The sequence below is a fragment of the Salvelinus namaycush genome, unplaced genomic scaffold, assembly GCF_016432855.1.
Source record: "Salvelinus namaycush isolate Seneca unplaced genomic scaffold, SaNama_1.0 Scaffold171, whole genome shotgun sequence".
In the NCBI taxonomy this organism is placed as follows: domain Eukaryota; kingdom Metazoa; phylum Chordata; class Actinopteri; order Salmoniformes; family Salmonidae; genus Salvelinus; species Salvelinus namaycush.
In genome coordinates this window covers 77,501-85,563 of record NW_024058464.1, presented here as the reverse complement: position 1 = coordinate 85,563, position 8,063 = coordinate 77,501, and the positions used below count along the sequence as shown (strand labels likewise).

At 39.5% G+C, this 8,063-nt stretch overlaps 14 non-coding genes across 14 annotated transcripts in view; all 14 read left to right on the top strand.

Moving 5' to 3' along the window:
* The first annotated feature begins 727 nt into the window (after positions 1 to 727).
* trnaq-cug lies at positions 728 to 799 on the top strand. Its single transcript has one exon. It is a non-coding gene; the product is annotated as a tRNA-Gln (tRNA).
* Positions 800 to 1,535: 736 nt separating this feature from the next.
* trnaq-cug lies at positions 1,536 to 1,606 on the top strand. Its single transcript has one exon. It is a non-coding gene; the product is annotated as a tRNA-Gln (tRNA).
* A 1,558-nt stretch (positions 1,607 to 3,164) lies between these two features.
* On the top strand, positions 3,165 to 3,236 carry trnaq-cug. Its single transcript has one exon. It is a non-coding gene; the product is annotated as a tRNA-Gln (tRNA).
* A 573-nt stretch (positions 3,237 to 3,809) lies between these two features.
* On the top strand, positions 3,810 to 3,881 carry trnaq-uug. Its single transcript has one exon. It is a non-coding gene; the product is annotated as a tRNA-Gln (tRNA).
* Positions 3,882 to 3,996: 115 nt separating this feature from the next.
* On the top strand, positions 3,997 to 4,068 carry trnaq-cug. The gene has a single exon. It is a non-coding gene; the product is annotated as a tRNA-Gln (tRNA).
* Positions 4,069 to 4,641: 573 nt separating this feature from the next.
* On the top strand, positions 4,642 to 4,713 carry trnaq-cug. The gene has a single exon. It is a non-coding gene; the product is annotated as a tRNA-Gln (tRNA).
* Positions 4,714 to 4,828: 115 nt separating this feature from the next.
* On the top strand, positions 4,829 to 4,900 carry trnaq-cug. Its single transcript has one exon. It is a non-coding gene; the product is annotated as a tRNA-Gln (tRNA).
* Positions 4,901 to 5,473: 573 nt separating this feature from the next.
* On the top strand, positions 5,474 to 5,545 carry trnaq-uug. The gene has a single exon. It is a non-coding gene; the product is annotated as a tRNA-Gln (tRNA).
* Positions 5,546 to 6,305: 760 nt separating this feature from the next.
* Positions 6,306 to 6,377, top strand: trnaq-uug. The gene has a single exon. It is a non-coding gene; the product is annotated as a tRNA-Gln (tRNA).
* A 115-nt stretch (positions 6,378 to 6,492) lies between these two features.
* Positions 6,493 to 6,564, top strand: trnaq-cug. The gene has a single exon. It is a non-coding gene; the product is annotated as a tRNA-Gln (tRNA).
* A 574-nt stretch (positions 6,565 to 7,138) lies between these two features.
* On the top strand, positions 7,139 to 7,210 carry trnaq-uug. Its single transcript has one exon. It is a non-coding gene; the product is annotated as a tRNA-Gln (tRNA).
* A 115-nt stretch (positions 7,211 to 7,325) lies between these two features.
* Positions 7,326 to 7,397, top strand: trnaq-cug. The gene has a single exon. It is a non-coding gene; the product is annotated as a tRNA-Gln (tRNA).
* Positions 7,398 to 7,870: 473 nt separating this feature from the next.
* trnaq-uug lies at positions 7,871 to 7,942 on the top strand. Its single transcript has one exon. It is a non-coding gene; the product is annotated as a tRNA-Gln (tRNA).
* A 115-nt stretch (positions 7,943 to 8,057) lies between these two features.
* Positions 8,058 to 8,063, top strand: part of trnaq-cug — a 72-nt gene continuing 66 nt past the window's right edge. Inside the window, exon 1 of the tRNA in view lies at positions 8,058 to 8,063. This exon is cut by the window's right edge and continues 66 nt beyond it. This is a non-coding gene — a tRNA (tRNA-Gln).

The following is an 8,063-nucleotide window of genomic DNA, read 5'->3' as shown; positions in this document are numbered from 1 at the left end:
ATGGTATAAGTTTAGCACTCTGGACTTTGAATCCAGTGATCCGAGTTCAATCTCGGTAGAACCTTCCTGATTTTGTGCTGAATTATAACATGGCCTACCAATAATCTCATCTCTTGCTGTTAATCGGTGAACAAATGACGGAAAATCTGAACACTTCAAAAATTTATGTACAGGGTTCTATGGTGTATATGGTTAGCACTCAGACTCTGAATCCTCGATCCGATTTCAAATCTCGTAGAACCTTCCCGCTTTTGTGGCTGAATTATTCGACATGGCCTACCAAATAATCTAATCTCTTGTGTTAATCGGGTGAACACATGACAGGAAAATCGGAACACTATTCAATAATATTTATTTACAGGGTTCTTATGGTATAATGGTTTAGCACTCTGACTTTGATCCAGTGATCCGAGTTCAAATCTCTGTAGATCCTTCCTGATTTTTGTGCTGAATTATTCAAATGGCCTACCAATAATCTCATCTCTTGCTGTTAATCGTGTGAACAATGACAGGAAAATCTGAACAACTTCAATAAAATGTATTACTGGGTTCTATTGTAATGGTTAGCACTCGGACTTGAATCCTGGATCCGAGTTCAAATCTCGGTAGAACCTTCCAGCTTTTTGCTGAATTATTCACATGGCCTACCAATAATCTCATCTCTTGCTGTTAATCGTGTGAACAAATGACAGGAAAATCTGAACACTTCAAAAAAAATTATGTACAGGGTTCTATGGTGTAATGGTTAGCACTCAGGACTCTGAATCCTGCGATCCGAGTTCAAATCTCGGTAGGACCTACCTTGATTTTGCAGTGACATACTCCTCTCCTGTCAACTTTAATTGTCGTGTGTGAAAGAAACAAGTGGGTGGGAGTTGATGAGCAGTCTTTGGTACACATGAATGGCTAGCCTACAGGAAATGCATACTATGAGTGCCTAGTAGGTTTGTTAATTGAGAACTTGCTACCTCCCAATGAACTGAAAATTTTCAGATTTTTTTCACCCTAATCACATCAATCGTGTTGGAAATATGGACTTACAAGTTGTTACATGGTAGGGTAGCCCAGTTGATACGTTTATGGCCAGAAAATATTTTCTTGTTTTTCCGAGAACCTAGGAGAGTAAATCTGAACCCATCAAGAGTATTGATTACAGGGTTCTGTGCTGTCAAGGTTACACTCAGGACTCTGAATCCTACAATCTGAGTTCAAGTTTTGGTCGGACCTACCATGTGAAAATTCTTCCTTGTTGAACTAGAAGAAGCTGTCCAAATATTGTTGTCAGTTGAAGTATTTGCAACACGTGAAGGAACGACTGTCCATTTTTTCTGTAAAATTCAAATTTGGTTAAGAATAGGTTCTATGTGTAATGTTAGCACTCTGGACTTTGAATCCAGTGATCCAGTTCAAATCTCGGTAGAACCTTCCTAGTTTTGTGTCTGAATTATTCACAGGCCTACCAATCTCATCTCTTGCTGTTAATTCTGGTGAACAAATGACAGGAAAATCTGAACACTTCAAAATATTATGTACAGGGTTCTATGGTGTAATGGTTGCACTCAGGACTCTGAATCCTGCGATCCGAGTTCAAATCTCGGTAGGACCTACCTGATTTTGCAGTGACATACTCCTCTCCTGTCAACTTTAAAATTGTCGTGTGTGAAAGAAACAAGTGGGTGGGAGTTGATGAGCAGTCTTTGGTACACATGAATGGCTAGCCTACAGGAAATGCATACTATGAGTGCCTAGTAGGTTTGTTAATTGAGAACTTGCTACCTCCCAATGAACCGAAAATTTTCAGATTTTTTTCACCCTCATCACATCAACTGGTTGGAAATATGTGGACTTACAAGTTGTTACATGGTAGGGTAGCCCAGTTGATACGTTTATGGCCAGAAAATATTTTTCTCTGTTTTTCCGGAGAACCTAGGAGAGTAATCTGAACCCATCAAGAGTATTGATTACAGGGTTCTGTGCTGTCAAGGTTATCACTCAGGACTCTGAATCCTACAATCTGAGTTAAAGTTTGGTCGGACCTACCATGTGAATAATCTTCCTTGTTGAACTAGAAGAAGCTGTCCAAATATTGTTGTCAGTTGAAAGTATTTGCAACACTGAAGGAACGACTGTCCATTTTTTCTGTAAAATTACAATTTGGTTAAGAATATGTTTATGGTGTAATGTTAGCACTCTGGACTTTGAATCCAGGATCCGAGTTCAAATCTCGGTAGAACCTTCCTAGCTTTTGTGCTGAATTATTCACATGGCCTACCAATAATCTCATCTCTTGCTGTTACGGTGAACAAATGACAGGAAAATCTGAACACTTCAAAATTTTTATGTACAGGTTCTATGGTGTAATGGTTAGCACTCAGACTCTGAATCCTGCGATCCGAGTTCAAATCTCGGTAGGACCTACCTGATTTTGCAGTGACAACTCCTCTCCTGTCAACTTTAAAATTGTTGTGTGAAAGAAACAGTGGGTGGGAGTTGATGAGCAGTCTTGGTACACATGAATGGCTAGCCTACAGGAAATGCATACTATGAGTGCCTAGTAGGTTTGTTAATTGAGAACTTGCTACCTCCCAATGAACCGAAAATTTTTCAGATTTTTTTCACCCTATCACATCAATCGTGTTGGAAATATGTGACTTACAAGTTGTTACATGGTAGGGTAGCCCAGTTGATACGTTTATGGCCAGAAAATTTTTCTCTGTTTTTCCGGAGAACCTAGGAGAGTAAATCTGAACCCATCAAGAGTATTGATTACAGGGTTCTGTGCTGTCAAGGTTATCACTCAGGACTCTGAATCCTACAATCTGAGTTCAAGTTTGGTCGACCTACCATGTGAATAATTCTTCCTTGTTGAACTAGAAGAGCTGTCCAAATATTGTTGTCAGTTGAAAGTATTTGCAACAACGTGAAGGAACGACTGTCCATTTTTTTCTGTAAAATTCAAATTTGGTTAAGATATGGTTCTATGGTGTAATGTTAGCACTCTGGACTTTGAATCCAGTGATCTGAGTTCGTTCAAATCTCGGTAGAACCTTCCTAGATTTTGTGCTGAATTATTCAAATGGCCTACCAATAATCTCATCTCTTGCTGTTAATCGGGTGAACAAATGACAGGAAAATCTGAACACTTCAATAATATTTATGTACAGGGTTCTATGGTGTAATGGTTAGCACTCAGGACTCTGAATCCTGCGATCCGAGTTCAAATCTCGGTAGGACCTACCTCGATTTTGCAGTGACATACTCCTCTCCTGTCAACTTTAAAATTGTCGTGTGTGAAAGAAACAAGTGGGTGGGAGTTGATGAGCAGTCTTTGGTACACATGAATGGCTAGCCTACAGGAAATGCATACTATGAGTGCCTAGTAGGTTTGTTAATTGAGAACTTGCTACCTCCCAATGAACCGAAAATATTTCAGATTTTTTTCACCCTAATCACATCAATCGTGTTGGAAATATGTGGACTTACAAGTTGTTACATGGTAGGGTAGCCCAGTTGATACCGTTTATGGCCAGAAAATATTTTCTCTGTTTTTCCGGAGAACCTAGGAGAGTAAATCTGAACCCATCACAGAGTATTGATTACTGGGTTCTGTGCTGTCAAGGTTATCACTCAGGACTCTGAATCCTACTATCTGAGTTCAAGTCTTGGTCGGACCTACCATGTGAATAATTCTTCCTTGTTGAACTAGAAGACAGCTGTCCAAATATTGTTGTCAGTTGAAAGTATTTGCAACACGTGAAGGAACGACTGTCCATTCTTTTCTGTAAAATTACAAATTTGGTTAAGAATATGGTTCTATGGTGTAATGGTTAGCACTCTGGACTTTGAATCCAGTGATCCGAGTTCAAATCTCGGTAGAACCTTCCTAGATTTTGTGCTGAATTATTCAAATGGCCTACCAATAATCTCATCTCTTGCTGTTAATCGGGTGAACAAATGACAGGAAAATCTGAACACTTCAATAAAATTTATGTACAGGGTTCTATGGTGTAATGGTTAGCACTCAGGACTCTGAATCCTGCGATCCGAGTTCAAATCTCGGTAGGACCTACCGAGATTTTGCAGTGACATACTCCTCTCCTGTCAACTTTAAAATTGTCGTGTGTGAAAGAAACAAGTGGGTGGGAGTTGATGAGCAGTCTTTGGTACACATGAATGGCTAGCCTACAGGAAATGCATACTATGAGTGCCTAGTAGGTTTGTTAATTGAGAACTTGCTACCTCCCAATGAACTGAAAATATTTCAGATTTTTTTCACCCTAATCACATCAATCGTGTTGGAAATATGTGGACTTACAAGTTGTTACATGGTAGGGTAGCCCAGTTGATACCGTTTATGGCCAGAAAATATTTTCTCTGTTTTTCCGGAGAACCTAGGAGAGTAAATCTGAACCCATCACAGAGTATTGATTACTGGGTTCTGTGCTGTCAAGGTTATCACTCAGGACTCTGAATCCTACAATCTGAGTTCAAGTCTTGGTCGGACCTACCATGTGAATAATTCTTCCTTGTTGAACTAGAAGATAGCTGTCCAAATATTGTTGTCAGTTGAAAGTATTTGCAACACGTGAAGGAACGACTGTCAATTTTTTTCTGTAAAATTCCAAATTTGGTAAAGAATATGGTTCTATGGTGTAATGGTTAGCACTCAGGACTCTGAATCCTGCGATCCGAGTTCAAATCTCGGTAGAACCTTCCCAGCTTTTGTGCTGAATTATTCACATGGCCTACCAATAATCTAATCTCTTGCTGTTAATCGGGTGAACAAATGACAGGAAAATCTGAACACTTCAATAATATTTATGTACAGGGTTCTATGGTGTAATGGTTAGCACTCAGGACTCTGAATCCTGCGATCCGAGTTCAAATCTCGGTAGGACCTACCTTGATTTTGCAGTGACATACTCCTCTCCTGTCAACTTTAAAATTGTCGTGTGTGAAAGAAACAAGTGGGTGGGAGTTGATGAGCAGTCTTTGGTACACATGAATGGCTAGCCTACAGGAAATGCATACTATGAGTGCCTAGTAGGTTTGTTAATTGAGAACTTGCTACCTCCCAATGAACTGAAAATATTTCAGATTTTTTTCACCCTAATCACATCAATCGTGTTGGAAATATGTGGACTTACAAGTTGTTACATGGTAGGGTAGCCCAGTTGATACCGTTTATGGCCAGAAAATATTTTCTCTGTTTTTCCGGAGAACCTAGGAGAGTAAATCTGAACCCATCACAGAGTATTGATTACAGGGTTCTGTGCTGTCAAGGTTATCACTCAGGACTCTGAATCCTACAATCTGAGTTCAAGTCTTGGTCGGACCTACCATGTGAATAATTCTTCCTTGTTGAACTAGAAGACAGCTGTCCAAATATTGTTGTCAGTTGAAAGTATTTGCAACACGTGAAGGAACGACTGTCCATTCTTTTCTGTAAAATTACAAATTTGGTTAAGAATATGGTTCTATGGTGTAATGGTTAGCACTCTGGACTTTGAATCCAGTGATCCGAGTTCAAATCTCGGTAGAACCTTCCTAGCTTTTGTGCTGAATTATTCACATGGTCTACCAATAATCTCATCTCTTGCTGTTAATCGGGTGAACAAATGACAGGAAAATCTGAACACTTCAATAATATTTATGTACAGGGTTCTATGGTGTAATGGTTAGCACTCAGGACTCTGAATACTGCGATCTGAGTTCAAATCTCTGTAGGACCTACCTTGATTTTGCAGTGACATACTCCTCTCCTGTCAACTTTAAAATTGTCGTGTGTGAAAGAAACAAGTGGGTGGGAGTTGATGAGCAGTCTTTGGTACACATGAATGGCTAGCCTACAGGAAATGCATACTATGAGTGCCTAGTAGGTTTGTTAATTGAGAACTTGCTACCTCCCAATGAACTGAAAATTTGTCAGATTTTTTTCACCCTCATCACATCAATCTTGTTGGAAATATGTGGACTTACAAGGTTTTACATGGTATGGTAGCCCAGTTGATACTGTTTATGGACAGAAAATATTTTCTCTGTTTTTCCGGAGAACCTAGGAGAGTAAATCTGAACCCATCATAGAGTATTGATTACAGGGTTCTGTGCTGTCAAGGTTATCACTCAGGACTCTGAATCCTACAATCTGAGTTCAAGTCTTGGTCGGACCTACCATGTGAATAATTCTTCCTTGTTGAACTAGAAGACAGCTGTCCAAATATTGTTGTCAGTTGAAAGTATTTGCAACACGTGAAGGAACGACTGTCCATTTTTTTCTGTAAAATTCCAAATTTGGTTAAGAATATGGTTCTATGGTGTAATGGTTAGCACTCTGGACTTTGAATCCAGTGATCCGAGTTCAAATCTCGGTAGAACCTTCCTAGCTTTTGTGCTGAATTATTCACATGGCCTACCAATAATCTAATCTCTTGCTGTTAATCGGGTGAACAAATGACAGGAAAATCTGAACACTTCAATAATATTTATGTACAGGGTTCTATGGTGTAATGGTTAGCACTCAGGACTCTGAATCCTGCGATCCGAGTTCAAATCTCGGTAGGACCTACCTTGATTTTGCAGTGACATACTCCTCTCCTGTCAACTTTAAAATTGTCGTGTGTGAAAGAAACAAGTGGGTGGGAGTTGATGAGCAGTCTTTGGTACACATGAATGGCTAGCCTACAGGAAATGCATACTATGAGTGCCTAGTAGGTTTGTTAATTGAGAACTTGCTACCTCCCAATGAACTGAAAATATTTCAGATTTTTTTCACCCTCATCACATCAATCGTGTTGGAAATATGTGGACTTACAAGTTGTTACATGGTAGGGTAGCCCAGTTGATACCGTTTATGGACAGAAAATATTTTCTCTGTTTTTCCGGAGAACCTAGGAGAGTAAATCTGAACCCATCACAGAGTATTGATTACAGGGTTCTGTGCTGTCAAGGTTATCACTCAGGACTCTGAATCCTACAATCTGAGTTCAAGTCTTGGTCGGACCTACCATGTGAATAATTCTTCCTTGTTGAACTAGAAGACAGCTGTCCAAATATTGTTGTCAGTTGAAAGTATTTGCAACACGTGAAGGAACGACTGTCCATTTTTTTCTGTAAAATTCCAAAATTTGCTTAAGATTATGGTTCTATGGTGTAATGGTTAGCACTCTGGACTTTGAATCCAGTGATCCGAGTTCAAATCTCGGTAGAACCTTCCTAGCTTTTGTGCTGAATTATTCACATGGCCTACCAATAATCTCATCTCTTGCTGTTAATCGTGTGAACAAATGACAGGAGAATCTGAACACTTCAATAATATTTATGTACAGGGTTCTATGGTGTAATGGTTAGCACTCAGGACTCTGAATCCTGCGATCCGAGTTCAAATCTCGGTAGGACCTACCTTGATTTTGCAGTGACATACTCCTCTCCTGTCAACTTTAAAATTGTCGTGTGTGAAAGAAACAAGTGGGTGGGAGTTGATGAGCAGTCTTTGGTACACATGAATGGCTAGCCTACAGGAAATGCATACTATGAGTGCCTAGTAGGTTTGTTAATTGATAACTTGCTACCTCCCAATGAACCGAAAATGTTTCAGATTTTTTCTCTGTTTTTACGGAGAACCTAGGAGAGTAAAACTGAACCCATCACAGAGTATTGATTACAGGGTTCTGTGCTGTCAAGGTTATCACTCAGGACTCTGAATCCTACAATCTGAGTTCAAGTTTTGGTCGGACCTACCATGCGTATAATTCTTCCTTGTTGAACTAGAAGATAGCTGTCCAAATATTGTTGTCAGTTGAAAGTATTTGCAAAACGTGAAGGAACGACTGTCCATTTTTTTCTGTAAAATTCCAAATTTGGTCAAGAATAGGGTTCTATGGTGTAATGGTTAGCACTCTGGACTTTGAATCCAGTGATCCGAGTTCAAATCTCAGTAGAACCTTCCTAGCTTTTGTGCTGAATTATTCACATGGCCTACCAATAATCTCATCTCTTGCTGTTAATCGTGTGAACAAATGACAGGAAAATCTGAACACTTCAATAAAATTTATGTACAGGGTTCT